Here is a 17,011-nt window from a genome sequence, read left to right as displayed (position 1 = left end):
GAGTGCCTTAACTCTGCGCCGCTCCTGGGGGCACACAGGATAGGAGCTCGTTCGCCAATTTCACAGGATGACTTCTCTCCGTGCCGGAACGGCGGCTCCTGGCTTCTGAGGAACCTTAGCCTAAACAGGCCCCTGGAGAAAGCTCTTCACATTCATAGCAAGGGCAACGTACTGCTCTCTGGCTTGCCTGGGTTGAGTGCCCCAGTCGTCAAAGAGCCTCGCGAAGGCAGTGCTGCGCAGACTCCCTCTGCCAGTCGCACGGCCTCCTTGACTGAAAGAGAACTGCAGTGCCAAAAGGCACCGTGCTGACGACTGGCTCCAGGAGGAGACTCGGGACAGCACTCTCACAGAAGCGAAAGCCAGGCTGTGGGCCCAGCCTGAGGACCAGCACGCTGTCCACACTTAACACAGCTAAGGCGTGAGCCAGACGACAGCCTTGGTCACTGAGGCCTATCTAAGGTACTGCCATACTTACCCACTAGATCCCACGCAGAGGTCCCTGTGCCCAAAAGGGCCTCCATGGAAGGGCCCTGTTCCTCCCGTGTGTTTCCTTGAGGTAATCAGAAACCACTGAGGATAACTACGTGAGCTCCGCTTTGAAACTGGGCGACCCTGGGCAAACCTTATTCCCCTCCGTGGTAGACGAGACAGTTGCGGGTCCTAAGCTGCCTGAAGCACACTCCTCGCGCCCACCTTCTCTTTGCTGCCGGAAGGCCTCACATAAGAGGCCTGAGTTTACTCGTGACGGAAGCCGTCTGAGTGTACTCGTGTGAGGCCTGCTGCTCTCAGTTCCTTGCTGGGAGCTTCAGCAAGAGCACTCTGGAGCTCGCCGACAAAAGAATTGTGAGCCTCCCCCGGCCTCAGGTAAAAGTCCAGATTTCCCCCGTCAGTAACACCTCGGAGTGCCATAGGAGCGAAGGAGCATGCGTGAACGGAATGCTTCAACAGTGCTAGGGATTTATTTCACGAGACACTGTGCACTCACGTTCGTTGTAACAACTGTCAAAGGGCAGGGTATGCCTTCCAACTCCTCTGTTGCGTTTGAGCCACAGGAAGTAAACGCGTTCGTTTGATTAAGGTCCGAGAACGTGCAACGACGATGGCCAAGCGCTGCCCTGTTCGCTCGAAAGCTCTCGATTGTTCGGCCTTCCAACGGCCTCAGGCTACGCAGTTGTAAACAGCCTTACATTCCATGCTGGTGTGCCCCCAGTTAGGAATTTGGGCTCTGCGGTGAGACACCAATGTGCGTCCCAAATGAAACCGGCGGGCTCCCCCAGGACGTCTGCGTACGGCAGTCGGTTGCCAGCTGTTTACTTCCAGCCGGAGAACGAAAAAGAGGACAGCTTTCCCAGGGACAATTCTGGACCCTTGGGACCATCCAGAATCACCAAAGCCTCAACTTTGCACGGCCTGGGGAACGCTCTTCCTCACGTCCAGCAATCCCCACGTCAAAACCTTTCTCAGCAGAGGCAGGCACTCTCTCCCTTGTACTAGATAGCTCGGCAGAGCCTTCCGAGAAACATGCTGCGTCATTCAGCTTGAACGTGGGACGCGGAGGGGAGAGTACGCTTTCTCCCCGTTTGGAGGCGCCTTGCGCTTGGCTTCAAAGCTGCCTGAACAGCACTAGCGGCCCGACGTCTCTGCACGGCAGGATTGTCGTTGTGGGCCGAGGCTGCGTGTTCTCTGAAAGCGAAAACCGTGCTGGCAATCCCTTTCTAGAAACTCCTCCCACGGCACCACATGTTCAGCTCCGGCCGAACGAAAGGTGACCTCAGGCCTCAAGGTAAGTTCCAGTGTTTCACGTCGGGGGAGTTGGGTGTGCAGTGGTTTCCATGAGGCCATACTCCACCACGGAGTGCCTTAACTCTGCGCCGCTCCTGGGGGCACACAGGATAGGAGCTCGTTCGCCAATTTCGCAGGATGACTTCTCTCCGTGCCGGAACGGCGGCTCCTGGCTTCTGAGGAACCTTAGCCTAAACAGGCCCCTGGAGAAAGCTCTTCACATTCATAGCAAGGGCAACGTACTGCTCTCTGGCTTGCCTGGGTTGAGTGCCCCAGTCGTCAAAGAGCCTCGCGAAGGCAGTGCTGCGCAGACTCCCTCTGCCAGTCGCACGGCCTCCTTGACTGAAAGAGAACTGCAGTGCCAAAAGGCACCGTGCTGACGACTGGCTCCAGGAGGAGACTCGGGACAGCACTCTCACAGAAGCGAAAGCCAGGCTGTGGGCCCAGCCTGAGGACCAGCACGCTGTCCACACTTAACACAGCTAAGGCGTGAGCCAGACGACAGCCTTGGTCACTGAGGCCTATCTAAGGTACTGCCATACTTACCCACTAGATCCCACGCAGAGGTCCCTGTGCCCAAAAGGGCCTCCATGGAAGGGCCCTGTTCCTCCCGTGTGTTTCCTTGAGGTAATCAGAAACCACTGAGGATAACTACGTGAGCTCCGCTTTGAAACTGGGCGACCCTGGGCAAACCTTATTCCCCTCCGTGGTAGACGAGACAGTTGCGGGTCCTAAGCTGCCTGAAGCACACTCCTCGCGCCCACCTTCTCTTTGCTGCCGGAAGGCCTCACATAAGAGGCCTGAGTTTACTCGTGACGGAAGCCGTCTGAGTGTACTCGTGTGAGGCCTGCTGCTCTCAGTTCCTTGCTGGGAGCTTCAGCAAGAGCACTCTGGAGCTCGCCGACAAAAGAATTGTGAGCCTCCCCCGGCCTCAGGTAAAAGTCCAGATTTCCCCCGTCAGTAACACCTCGGAGTGCCATAGGAGCGAAGGAGCATGCGTGAACGGAATGCTTCAACAGTGCTAGGGATTTATTTCACGAGACACTGTGCACTCACGTTCGTTGTAACAACTGTCAAAGGGCAGGGTATGCCTTCCAACTCCTCTGTTGCGTTTGAGCCACAGGAAGTAAACGCGTTCGTTTGATTAAGGTCCGAGAACGTGCAACGACGATGGCCAAGCGCTGCCCTGTTCGCTCGAAAGCTCTCGATTGTTCGGCCTTCCAACGGCCTCAGGCTACGCAGTTGTAAACAGCCTTACATTCCATGCTGGTGTGCCCCCAGTTAGGAATTTGGGCTCTGCGGTGAGACACCAATGTGCGTCCCAAATGAAACCGGCGGGCTCCCCCAGGACGTCTGCGTACGGCAGTCGGTTGCCAGCTGTTTACTTCCAGCCGGAGAACGAAAAAGAGGACAGCTTTCCCAGGGACAATTCTGGACCCTTGGGACCATCCAGAATCACCAAAGCCTCAACTTTGCACGGCCTGGGGAACGCTCTTCCTCACGTCCAGCAATCCCCACGTCATAACCTTTCTCAGCAGAGGCAGGCACTCTCTCCCTTGTACTAGATAGCTCGGCAGAGCCTTCCGAGAAACATGCTGCGTCATTCAGCTTGAACGTGGGACGCGGAGGGGAGAGTACGCTTTCTCCCCGTTTGGAGGCGCCTTGCGCTTGGCTTCAAAGCTGCCTGAACAGCACTAGCGGCCCGACGTCTCTGCACGGCAGGATTGTCGTTGTGGGCCGAGGCTGCGTGTTCTCTGAAAGCGAAAACCGTGCTGGCAATCCCTTTCTAGAAACTCCTCCCACGGCACCACATGTTCAGCTCCGGCCGAACGAAAGGTGACCTCAGGCCTCAAGGTAAGTTCCAGTGTTTCACGTCGGGGGAGTTGGGTGTGCAGTGGTTTCCATGAGGCCATACTCCACCACGGAGTGCCTTAACTCTGCGCCGCTCCTGGGGGCACACAGGATAGGAGCTCGTTCGCCAATTTCGCAGGATGACTTCTCTCCGGGCCGGAACGGCGGCTCCTGGCTTCTGAGGAACCTTAGCCTAAACAGGCCCCTGGAGAAAGCTCTTCACATTCATAGCAAGGGCAACGTACTGCTCTCTGGCTTGCCTGGGTTGAGTGCCCCCGTCGTCAAAGAGCCTCGCGAAGGCAGTGCTGCGCAGACTCCCTCTGCCAGTCGCACGGCCTCCTTGACTGAAAGAGAACTGCAGTGCCAAAAGGCACCGTGCTGACGACTGGCTCCAGGAGGAGACTCGGGACAGCACTCTCACAGAAGCGAAAGCCAGGCTGTGGGCCCAGCCTGAGGACCAGCACGCTGTCCACACTTAACACAGCTAAGGCGTGAGCCAGACGACAGCCTTGGTCACTGAGGCCTATCTAAGGTACTGCCATACTTACCCACTAGATCCCACGCAGAGGTCCCTGTGCCCAAAAGGGCCTCCATGGAAGGGCCCTGTTCCTCCCGTGTGTTTCCTTGAGGTAATCAGAAACCACTGAGGATAACTACGTGAGCTCCGCTTTGAAACTGGGCGACCCTGGGCAAACCTTATTCCCCTCCGTGGTAGACGAGACAGTTGCGGGTCCTAAGCTGCCTGAAGCACACTCCTCGCGCCCACCTTCTCTTTGCTGCCGGAAGGCCTCACATAAGAGGCCTGAGTTTACTCGTGACCGAAGCCGTCTGAGTGTACTCGTGTGAGGCCTGCTGCTCTCAGTTCCTTGCTGGGAGCTTCAGCAAGAGCACTCTGGAGCTCGCCGACAAAAGAATTGTGAGCCTCCCCCGGCCTCAGGTAAAAGTCCAGATTTCCCCCGTCAGTAACACCTCGGAGTGCCATAGGAGCGAAGGAGCATGCGTGAACGGAATGCTTCAACAGTGCTAGGGATTTATTTCACGAGACACTGTGCACTCACGTTCGTTGTAACAACTGTCAAAGGGCAGGGTATGCCTTCCAACTCCTCTGTTGCGTTTGAGCCACAGGAAGTAAACGCGTTCGTTTGATTAAGGTCCGAGAACGTGCAACGACGATGGCCAAGCGCTGCCCTGTTCGCTCGAAAGCTCTCGATTGTTCGGCCTTCCAACGGCCTCAGGCTACGCAGTTGTAAACAGCCTTACATTCCATGCTGGTGTGCCCCCAGTTAGGAATTTGGGCTCTGCGGTGAGACACCAATGTGCGTCCCAAATGAAACCGGCGGGCTCCCCCAGGACGTCTGCGTACGGCAGTCGGTTGCCAGCTGTTTACTTCCAGCCGGAGAACGAAAAAGAGGACAGCTTTCCCAGGGACAATTCTGGACCCTTGGGACCATCCAGAATCACCAAAGCCTCAACTTTGCACGGCCTGGGGAACGCTCTTCCTCACGTCCAGCAATCCCCACGTCATAACCTTTCTCAGCAGAGGCAGGCACTCTCTCCCTTGTACTAGATAGCTCGGCAGAGCCTTCCGAGAAACATGCTGCGTCATTCAGCTTGAACGTGGGACGCGGAGGGGAGAGTACGCTTTCTCCCCGTTTGGAGGCGCCTTGCGCTTGGCTTCAAAGCTGCCTGAACAGCACTAGCGGCCCGACGTCTCTGCACGGCAGGATTGTCGTTGTGGGCCGAGGCTGCGTGTTCTCTGAAAGCGAAAACCGTGCTGGCAATCCCTTTCTAGGAACTCCTCCCACGGCACCACATGTTCAGCTCCGGCCGAACGAAAGGTGACCTCAGGCCTCAAGGTAAGTTCCAGTGTTTCACGTCGGGGGAGTTGGGTGTGCAGTGGTTTCCATGAGGCCATACTCCACCACGGAGTGCCTTAACTCTGCGCCGCTCCTGGGGGCACACAGGATAGGAGCTCGTTCGCCAATTTCGCAGGATGACTTCTCTCCGGGCCGGAACGGCGGCTCCTGGCTTCTGAGGAACCTTAGCCTAAACAGGCCCCTGGAGAAAGCTCTTCACATTCATAGCAAGGGCAACGTACTGCTCTCTGGCTTGCCTGGGTTGAGTGCCCCCGTCGTCAAAGAGCCTCGCGAAGGCAGTGCTGCGCAGACTCCCTCTGCCAGTCGCACGGCCTCCTTGACTGAAAGAGAACTGCAGTGCCAAAAGGCACCGTGCTGACGACTGGCTCCAGGAGGAGACTCGGGACAGCACTCTCACAGAAGCGAAAGCCAGGCTGTGGGCCCAGCCTGAGGACCAGCACGCTGTCCACACTTAACACAGCTAACGCGTGAGCCAGACGACAGCCTTGGTCACTGAGGCCTATCTAAGGTACTGCCATACTTACCCACTAGATCCCACGCAGAGGTCCCTGTGCCCAAAAGGGCCTCCATGGAAGGGCCCTGTTCCTCCCGTGTGTTTCCTTGAGGTAATCAGAAACCACTGAGGATAACTACGTGAGCTCCGCTTTGAAACTGGGCGACCCTGGGCAAACCTTATTCCCCTCCGTGGTAGACGAGACAGTTGCGGGTCCTAAGCTGCCTGAAGCACACTCCTCGCGCCCACCTTCTCTTTGCTGCCGGAAGGCCTCACATAAGAGGCCTGAGTTTACTCGTGACGGAAGCCGTCTGAGTGTACTCGTGTGAGGCCTGCTGCTCTCAGTTCCTTGCTGGGAGCTTCAGCAAGAGCACTCTGGAGCTCGCCGACAAAAGAATTGTGAGCCTCCCCCGGCCTCAGGTAAAAGTCCAGATTTCCCCCGTCAGTAACACCTCGGAGTGCCATAGGAGCGAAGGAGCATGCGTGAACGGAATGCTTCAACAGTGCTAGGGATTTATTTCACGAGACACTGTGCACTCACGTTCGTTGTAACAACTGTCAAAGGGCAGGGTATGCCTTCCAACTCCTCTGTTGCGTTTGAGCCACAGGAAGTAAACGCGTTCGTTTGATTAAGGTCCGAGAACGTGCAACGACGATGGCCAAGCGCTGCCCTGTTCGCTCGAAAGCTCTCGATTGTTCGGCCTTCCAACGGCCTCAGGCTACGCAGTTGTAAACAGCCTTACATTCCATGCTGGTGTGCCCCCAGTTAGGAATTTGGGCTCTGCGGTGAGACACCAATGTGCGTCCCAAATGAAACCGGCGGGCTCCCCCAGGACGTCTGCGTACGGCAGTCGGTTGCCAGCTGTTTACTTCCAGCCGGAGAACGAAAAAGAGGACAGCTTTCCCAGGGACAATTCTGGACCCTTGGGACCATCCAGAATCACCAAAGCCTCAACTTTGCACGGCCTGGGGAACGCTCTTCCTCACGTCCAGCAATCCCCACGTCAAAACCTTTCTCAGCAGAGGCAGGCACTCTCTCCCTTGTACTAGATAGCTCGGCAGAGCCTTCCGAGAAACATGCTGCGTCATTCAGCTTGAACGTGGGACGCGGAGGGGAGAGTACGCTTTCTCCCCGTTTGGAGGCGCCTTGCGCTTGGCTTCAAAGCTGCCTGAACAGCACTAGCGGCCCGACGTCTCTGCACGGCAGGATTGTCGTTGTGGGCCGAGGCTGCGTGTTCTCTGAAAGCGAAAACCGTGCTGGCAATCCCTTTCTAGGAACTCCTCCCACGGCACCACATGTTCAGCTCCGGCCGAACGAAAGGTGACCTCAGGCCTCAAGGTAAGTTCCAGTGTTTCACGTCGGGGGAGTTGGGTGTGCAGTGGTTTCCATGAGGCCATACTCCACCACGGAGTGCCTTAACTCTGCGCCGCTCCTGGGGGCACACAGGATAGGAGCTCGTTCGCCAATTTCGCAGGATGACTTCTCTCCGGGCCGGAACGGCGGCTCCTGGCTTCTGAGGAACCTTAGCCTAAACAGGCCCCTGGAGAAAGCTCTTCACATTCATAGCAAGGGCAACGTACTGCTCTCTGGCTTGCCTGGGTTGAGTGCCCCCGTCGTCAAAGAGCCTCGCGAAGGCAGTGCTGCGCAGACTCCCTCTGCCAGTCGCACGGCCTCCTTGACTGAAAGAGAACTGCAGTGCCAAAAGGCACCGTGCTGACGACTGGCTCCAGGAGGAGACTCGGGACAGCACTCTCACAGAAGCGAAAGCCAGGCTGTGGGCCCAGCCTGAGGACCAGCACGCTGTCCACACTTAACACAGCTAAGGCGTGAGCCAGACGACAGCCTTGGTCACTGAGGCCTATCTAAGGTACTGCCATACTTACCCACTAGATCCCACGCAGAGGTCCCTGTGCCCAAAAGGGCCTCCATGGAAGGGCCCTGTTCCTCCCGTGTGTTTCCTTGAGGTAATCAGAAACCACTGAGGATAACTACGTGAGCTCCGCTTTGAAACTGGGCGACCCTGGGCAAACCTTATTCCCCTCCGTGGTAGACGAGACAGTTGCGGGTCCTAAGCTGCCTGAAGCACACTCCTCGCGCCCACCTTCTCTTTGCTGCCGGAAGGCCTCACATAAGAGGCCTGAGTTTACTCGTGACGGAAGCCGTCTGAGTGTACTCGTGTGAGGCCTGCTGCTCTCAGTTCCTTGCTGGGAGCTTCAGCAAGAGCACTCTGGAGCTCGCCGACAAAAGAATTGTGAGCCTCCCCCGGCCTCAGGTAAAAGTCCAGATTTCCCCCGTCAGTAACACCTCGGAGTGCCATAGGAGCGAAGGAGCATGCGTGAACGGAATGCTTCAACAGTGCTAGGGATTTATTTCACGAGACACTGTGCACTCACGTTCGTTGTAACAACTGTCAAAGGGCAGGGTATGCCTTCCAACTCCTCTGTTGCGTTTGAGCCACAGGAAGTAAACGCGTTCGTTTGATTAAGGTCCGAGAACGTGCAACGACGATGGCCAAGCGCTGCCCTGTTCGCTCGAAAGCTCTCGATTGTTCGGCCTTCCAACGGCCTCAGGCTACGCAGTTGTAAACAGCCTTACATTCCATGCTGGTGTGCCCCCAGTTAGGAATTTGGGCTCTGCGGTGAGACACCAATGTGCGTCCCAAATGAAACCGGCGGGCTCCCCCAGGACGTCTGCGTACGGCAGTCGGTTGCCAGCTGTTTACTTCCAGCCGGAGAACGAAAAAGAGGACAGCTTTCCCAGGGACAATTCTGGACCCTTGGGACCATCCAGAATCACCAAAGCCTCAACTTTGCACGGCCTGGGGAACGCTCTTCCTCACGTCCAGCAATCCCCACGTCAAAACCTTTCTCAGCAGAGGCAGGCACTCTCTCCCTTGTACTAGATAGCTCGGCAGAGCCTTCCGAGAAACATGCTGCGTCATTCAGCTTGAACGTGGGACGCGGAGGGGAGAGTACGCTTTCTCCCCGTTTGGAGGCGCCTTGCGCTTGGCTTCAAAGCTGCCTGAACAGCACTAGCGGCCCGACGTCTCTGCACGGCAGGATTGTCGTTGTGGGCCGAGGCTGCGTGTTCTCTGAAAGCGAAAACCGTGCTGGCAATCCCTTTCTAGGAACTCCTCCCACGGCACCACATGTTCAGCTCCGGCCGAACGAAAGGTGACCTCAGGCCTCAAGGTAAGTTCCAGTGTTTCACGTCGGGGGAGTTGGGTGTGCAGTGGTTTCCATGAGGCCATACTCCACCACGGAGTGCCTTAACTCTGCGCCGCTCCTGGGGGCACACAGGATAGGAGCTCGTTCGCCAATTTCGCAGGATGACTTCTCTCCGTGCCGGAACGGCGGCTCCTGGCTTCTGAGGAACCTTAGCCTAAACAGGCCCCTGGAGAAAGCTCTTCACATTCATAGCAAGGGCAACGTACTGCTCTCTGGCTTGCCTGGGTTGAGTGCCCCAGTCGTCAAAGAGCCTCGCGAAGGCAGTGCTGCGCAGACTCCCTCTGCCAGTCGCACGGCCTCCTTGACTGAAAGAGAACTGCAGTGCCAAAAGGCACCGTGCTGACGACTGGCTCCAGGAGGAGACTCGGGACAGCACTCTCACAGAAGCGAAAGCCAGGCTGTGGGCCCAGCCTGAGGACCAGCACGCTGTCCACACTTAACACAGCTAAGGCGTGAGCCAGACGACAGCCTTGGTCACTGAGGCCTATCTAAGGTACTGCCATACTTACCCACTAGATCCCACGCAGAGGTCCCTGTGCCCAAAAGGGCCTCCATGGAAGGGCCCTGTTCCTCCCGTGTGTTTCCTTGAGGTAATCAGAAACCACTGAGGATAACTACGTGAGCTCCGCTTTGAAACTGGGCGACCCTGGGCAAACCTTATTCCCCTCCGTGGTAGACGAGACAGTTGCGGGTCCTAAGCTGCCTGAAGCACACTCCTCGCGCCCACCTTCTCTTTGCTGCCGGAAGGCCTCACATAAGAGGCCTGAGTTTACTCGTGACGGAAGCCGTCTGAGTGTACTCGTGTGAGGCCTGCTGCTCTCAGTTCCTTGCTGGGAGCTTCAGCAAGAGCACTCTGGAGCTCGCCGACAAAAGAATTGTGAGCCTCCCCCGGCCTCAGGTAAAAGTCCAGATTTCCCCCGTCAGTAACACCTCGGAGTGCCATAGGAGCGAAGGAGCATGCGTGAACGGAATGCTTCAACAGTGCTAGGGATTTATTTCACGAGACACTGTGCACTCACGTTCGTTGTAACAACTGTCAAAGGGCAGGGTATGCCTTCCAACTCCTCTGTTGCGTTTGAGCCACAGGAAGTAAACGCGTTCGTTTGATTAAGGTCCGAGAACGTGCAACGACGATGGCCAAGCGCTGCCCTGTTCGCTCGAAAGCTCTCGATTGTTCGGCCTTCCAACGGCCTCAGGCTACGCAGTTGTAAACAGCCTTACATTCCATGCTGGTGTGCCCCCAGTTAGGAATTTGGGCTCTTCTGTGAGACACCAATGTGCGTCCCAAATGAAACCGGCGGGCTCCCCCAGGACGTCTGCGTACGGCAGTCGGTTGCCAGCTGTTTACTTCCAGCCGGAGAACGAAAAAGAGGACAGCTTTCCCAGGGACAATTCTGGACCCTTGGGACCATCCAGAATCACCAAAGCCTCAACTTTGCACGGCCTGGGGAACGCTCTTCCTCACGTCCAGCAATCCCCACGTCAAAACCTTTCTCAGCAGAGGCAGGCACTCTCTCCCTTGTACTAGATAGCTCGGCAGAGCCTTCCGAGAAACATGCTGCGTCATTCAGCTTGAACGTGGGACGCGGAGGGGAGAGTACGCTTTCTCCCCGTTTGGAGGCGCCTTGCGCTTGGCTTCAAAGCTGCCTGAACAGCACTAGCGGCCCGACGTCTCTGCACGGCAGGATTGTCGTTGTGGGCCGAGGCTGCGTGTTCTCTGAAAGCGAAAACCGTGCTGGCAATCCCTTTCTAGGAACTCCTCCCACGGCACCACATGTTCAGCTCCGGCCGAACGAAAGGTGACCTCAGGCCTCAAGGTAAGTTCCAGTGTTTCACGTCGGGGGAGTTGGGTGTGCAGTGGTTTCCATGAGGCCATACTCCACCACGGAGTGCCTTAACTCTGCGCCGCTCCTGGGGGCACACAGGATAGGAGCTCGTTCGCCAATTTCGCAGGATGACTTCTCTCCGGGCCGGAACGGCGGCTCCTGGCTTCTGAGGAACCTTAGCCTAAACAGGCCCCTGGAGAAAGCTCTTCACATTCATAGCAAGGGCAACGTACTGCTCTCTGGCTTGCCTGGGTTGAGTGCCCCCGTCGTCAAAGAGCCTCGCGAAGGCAGTGCTGCGCAGACTCCCTCTGCCAGTCGCACGGCCTCCTTGACTGAAAGAGAACTGCAGTGCCAAAAGGCACCGTGCTGACGACTGGCTCCAGGAGGAGACTCGGGACAGCACTCTCACAGAAGCGAAAGCCAGGCTGTGGGCCCAGCCTGAGGACCAGCACGCTGTCCACACTTAACACAGCTAAGGCGTGAGCCAGACGACAGCCTTGGTCACTGAGGCCTATCTAAGGTACTGCCATACTTACCCACTAGATCCCACGCAGAGGTCCCTGTGCCCAAAAGGGCCTCCATGGAAGGGCCCTGTTCCTCCCGTGTGTTTCCTTGAGGTAATCAGAAACCACTGAGGATAACTACGTGAGCTCCGCTTTGAAACTGGGCGACCCTGGGCAAACCTTATTCCCCTCCGTGGTAGACGAGACAGTTGCGGGTCCTAAGCTGCCTGAAGCACACTCCTCGCGCCCACCTTCTCTTTGCTGCCGGAAGGCCTCACATAAGAGGCCTGAGTTTACTCGTGACGGAAGCCGTCTGAGTGTACTCGTGTGAGGCCTGCTGCTCTCAGTTCCTTGCTGGGAGCTTCAGCAAGAGCACTCTGGAGCTCGCCGACAAAAGAATTGTGAGCCTCCCCCGGCCTCAGGTAAAAGTCCAGATTTCCCCCGTCAGTAACACCTCGGAGTGCCATAGGAGCGAAGGAGCATGCGTGAACGGAATGCTTCAACAGTGCTAGGGATTTATTTCACGAGACACTGTGCACTCACGTTCGTTGTAACAACTGTCAAAGGGCAGGGTATGCCTTCCAACTCCTCTGTTGCGTTTGAGCCACAGGAAGTAAACGCGTTCGTTTGATTAAGGTCCGAGAACGTGCAACGACGATGGCCAAGCGCTGCCCTGTTCGCTCGAAAGCTCTCGATTGTTCGGCCTTCCAACGGCCTCAGGCTACGCAGTTGTAAACAGCCTTACATTCCATGCTGGTGTGCCCCCAGTTAGGAATTTGGGCTCTTCTGTGAGACACCAATGTGCGTCCCAAATGAAACCGGCGGGCTCCCCCAGGACGTCTGCGTACGGCAGTCGGTTGCCAGCTGTTTACTTCCAGCCGGAGAACGAAAAAGAGGACAGCTTTCCCAGGGACAATTCTGGACCCTTGGGACCATCCAGAATCACCAAAGCCTCAACTTTGCACGGCCTGGGGAACGCTCTTCCTCACGTCCAGCAATCCCCACGTCAAAACCTTTCTCAGCAGAGGCAGGCACTCTCTCCCTTGTACTAGATAGCTCGGCAGAGCCTTCCGAGAAACATGCTGCGTCATTCAGCTTGAACGTGGGACGCGGAGGGGAGAGTACGCTTTCTCCCCGTTTGGAGGCGCCTTGCGCTTGGCTTCAAAGCTGCCTGAACAGCACTAGCGGCCCGACGTCTCTGCACGGCAGGATTGTCGTTGTGGGCCGAGGCTGCGTGTTCTCTGAAAGCGAAAACCGTGCTGGCAATCCCTTTCTAGGAACTCCTCCCACGGCACCACATGTTCAGCTCCGGCCGAACGAAAGGTGACCTCAGGCCTCAAGGTAAGTTCCAGTGTTTCACGTCGGGGGAGTTGGGTGTGCAGTGGTTTCCATGAGGCCATACTCCACCACGGAGTGCCTTAACTCTGCGCCGCTCCTGGGGGCACACATTATAGGAGCTCGTTCGCCAATTTCGCAGGATGACTTCTCTCCGTGCCGGAACGGCGGCTCCTGGCTTCTGAGGAACCTTAGCCTAAACAGGCCCCTGGAGAAAGCTCTTCACATTCATAGCAAGGGCAACGTACTGCTCTCTGGCTTGCCTGGGTTGAGTGCCCCAGTCGTCAAAGAGCCTCGCGAAGGCAGTGCTGCGCAGACTCCCTCTGCCAGTCGCACGGCCTCCTTGACTGAAAGAGAACTGCAGTGCCAAAAGGCACCGTGCTGACGACTGGCTCCAGGAGGAGACTCGGGACAGCACTCTCACAGAAGCGAAAGCCAGGCTGTGGGCCCAGCCTGAGGACCAGCACGCTGTCCACACTTAACACAGCTAAGGCGTGAGCCAGACGACAGCCTTGGTCACTGAGGCCTATCTAAGGTACTGCCATACTTACCCACTAGATCCCACGCAGAGGTCCCTGTGCCCAAAAGGGCCTCCATGGAAGGGCCCTGTTCCTCCCGTGTGTTTCCTTGAGGTAATCAGAAACCACTGAGGATAACTACGTGAGCTCCGCTTTGAAACTGGGCGACCCTGGGCAAACCTTATTCCCCTCCGTGGTAGACGAGACAGTTGCGGGTCCTAAGCTGCCTGAAGCACACTCCTCGCGCCCACCTTCTCTTTGCTGCCGGAAGGCCTCACATAAGAGGCCTGAGTTTACTCGTGACGGAAGCCGTCTGAGTGTACTCGTGTGAGGCCTGCTGCTCTCAGTTCCTTGCTGGGAGCTTCAGCAAGAGCACTCTGGAGCTCGCCGACAAAAGAATTGTGAGCCTCCCCCGGCCTCAGGTAAAAGTCCAGATTTCCCCCGTCAGTAACACCTCGGAGTGCCATAGGAGCGAAGGAGCATGCGTGAACGGAATGCTTCAACAGTGCTAGGGATTTATTTCACGAGACACTGTGCACTCACGTTCGTTGTAACAACTGTCAAAGGGCAGTGTATGCCTTCCAACTCCTCTGTTGCGTTTGAGCCACAGGAAGTAAACGCGTTCGTTTGATTAAGGTCCGAGAACGTGCAACGACGATGGCCAAGCGCTGCCCTGTTCGCTCGAAAGCTCTCGATTGTTCGGCCTTCCAACGGCCTCAGGCTACGCAGTTGTAAACAGCCTTACATTCCATGCTGGTGTGCCCCCAGTTAGGAATTTGGGCTCTGCGGTGAGACACCAATGTGCGTCCCAAATGAAACCGGCGGGCTCCCCCAGGACGTCTGCGTACGGCAGTCGGTTGCCAGCTGTTTACTTCCAGCCGGAGAACGAAAAAGAGGACAGCTTTCCCAGGGACAATTCTGGACCCTTGGGACCATCCAGAATCACCAAAGCCTCAACTTTGCACGGCCTGGGGAACGCTCTTCCTCACGTCCAGCAATCCCCACGTCAAAACCTTTCTCAGCAGAGGCAGGCACTCTCTCCCTTGTACTAGATAGCTCGGCAGAGCCTTCCGAGAAACATGCTGCGTCATTCAGCTTGAACGTGGGACGCGGAGGGGAGAGTACGCTTTCTCCCCGTTTGGAGGCGCCTTGCGCTTGGCTTCAAAGCTGCCTGAACAGCAGTAGCGGCCCGACGTCTCTGCACGGCAGGATTGCCGTTGTGGGCCGAGGCTGCGTGTTCTCTGAAAGCGAAAACCGTGCTGGCAATCCCTTTCTAGAAACTCCTCCCACGGCACCACATGTTCAGCTCCGGCCGAACGAAAGGTGACCTCAGGCCTCAAGGTAAGTTCCAGTGTTTCACGTCGGGGGAGTTGGGTGTGCAGTGGTTTCCATGAGGCCATACTCCACCACGGAGTGCCTTAACTCTGCGCCGCTCCTGGGGGCACACAGGATAGGAGCTCGTTCGCCAATTTCACAGGATGACTTCTCTCCGTGCCGGAACGGCGGCTCCTGGCTTCTGAGGAACCTTAGCCTAAACAGGCCCCTGGAGAAAGCTCTTCACATTCATAGCAAGGGCAACGTACTGCTCTCTGGCTTGCCTGGGTTGAATGCCCCAGTCGTCAAAGAGCCTCACGAAGGCAGTGCTGCGCAGACTCCCTCTGCCAGTCGCACGGCCTCCTTGACTGAAAGAGAACTGCAGTGCCAAAAGGCACCGTGCTGACGACTGGCTCCAGGAGGAGACTCGGGACAGCACTCTCACAGAAGCGAAAGCCAGGCTGTGGGCCCAGCCTGAGGACCAGCACGCTGTCCACACTTAACACAGCTAACGCGTGAGCCAGACGACAGCCTTGGTCACTGAGGCCTATCTAAGGTACTGCCATACTTACCCACTAGATCCCACGCAGAGGTCCCTGTGCCCAAAAGGGCCTCCATGGAAGGGCCCTGTTCCTCCCGTGTGTTTCCTTGAGGTAATCAGAAACCACTGAGGATAACTACGTGAGCTCCGCTTTGAAACTGGGCGACCCTGGGCAAACCTTATTCCCCTCCGTGGTAGACGAGACAGTTGCGGGTCCTAAGCTGCCTGAAGCACACTCCTCGCGCCCACCTTCTCTTTGCTGCCGGAAGGCCTCACATAAGAGGCCTGAGTTTACTCGTGACGGAAGCCGTCTGAGTGTACTCGTGTGAGGCCTGCTGCTCTCAGTTCCTTGCTGGGAGCTTCAGCAAGAGCACTCTGGAGCTCGCCGACAAAAGAATTGTGAGCCTCCCCCGGCCTCAGGTAAAAGTCCAGATTTCCCCCGTCAGTAACACCTCGGAGTGCCATAGGAGCGAAGGAGCATGCGTGAACGGAATGCTTCAACAGTGCTAGGGATTTATTTCACGAGACACTGTGCACTCACGTTCGTTGTAACAACTGTCAAAGGGCAGGGTATGCCTTCCAACTCCTCTGTTGCGTTTGAGCCACAGGAAGTAAACGCGTTCGTTTGATTAAGGTCCGAGAACGTGCAACGACGATGGCCAAGCGCTGCCCTGTTCGCTCGAAAGCTCTCGATTGTACGGCCTTCCAATGGCCTCAGGCTACGCAGTTGTAAACAGCCTTACATTCCATGCTGGTGTGCCCCCAGTTAGGAATTTGGGCTCTGCGGTGAGACACCAATGTGCGTCCCAAATGAAACCGGCGGGCTCCCCCAGGACGTCTGCGTACGGCAGTCGGTTGCCAGCTGTTTACTTCCAGCCGGAGAACGAAAAAGAGGACAGCTTTCCCAGGGACAATTCTGGACCCTTGGGACCATCCAGAATCACCAAAGCCTCAACTTTGCACGGCCTGGGGAACGCTCTTCCTCACGTCCAGCAATCCCCACGTCAAAACCTTTCTCAGCAGAGGCAGGCACTCTCTCCCTTGTACTAGATAGCTCGGCAGAGCCTTCCGAGAAACATGCTGCGTCATTCAGCTTGAACGTGGGACGCGGAGGGGAGAGTACGCTTTCTCCCCGTTTGGAGGCGCCTTGCGCTTGGCTTCAAAGCTGCCTGAACAGCACTAGCGGCCCGACGTCTCTGCACGGCAGGATTGTCGTTGTGGGCCGAGGCTGCGTGTTCTCTGAAAGCGAAAACCGTGCTGGCAATCCCTTTCTAGAAACTCCTCCCACGGCACCACATGTTCAGCTCCGGCCGAACGAAAGGTGACCTCAGGCCTCAAGGTAAGTTCCAGTGTTTCACGTCGGGGGAGTTGGGTGTGCAGTGGTTTCCATGAGGCCATACTCCACCACGGAGTGCCTTAACTCTGCGCCGCTCCTGGGGGCACACAGGATAGGAGCTCGTTCGCCAATTTCGCAGGATGACTTCTCTCCGGGCCGGAACGGCGGCTCCTGGCTTCTGAGGAACCTTAGCCTAAACAGGCCCCTGGAGAAAGCTCTTCACATTCATAGCAAGGGCAACGTACTGCTCTCTGGCTTGCCTGGGTTGAGTGCCCCCGTCGTCAAAGAGCCTCGCGAAGGCAGTGCTGCGCAGACTCCCTCTGCCAGTCGCACGGCCTCCTTGACTGAAAGAGAACTGCAGTGCCAAAAGGCACCGTGCTGACGACTGGCTCCAGGAGGAGACTCGG

Source organism: Globicephala melas, chromosome 19, assembly GCF_963455315.2.
Source record: "Globicephala melas chromosome 19, mGloMel1.2, whole genome shotgun sequence".
NCBI lineage: Eukaryota > Metazoa > Chordata > Mammalia > Artiodactyla > Delphinidae > Globicephala > Globicephala melas.
The sequence above is the reverse complement of the archived record's forward strand: the minus strand, read 5'-3'. Positions refer to the sequence as shown.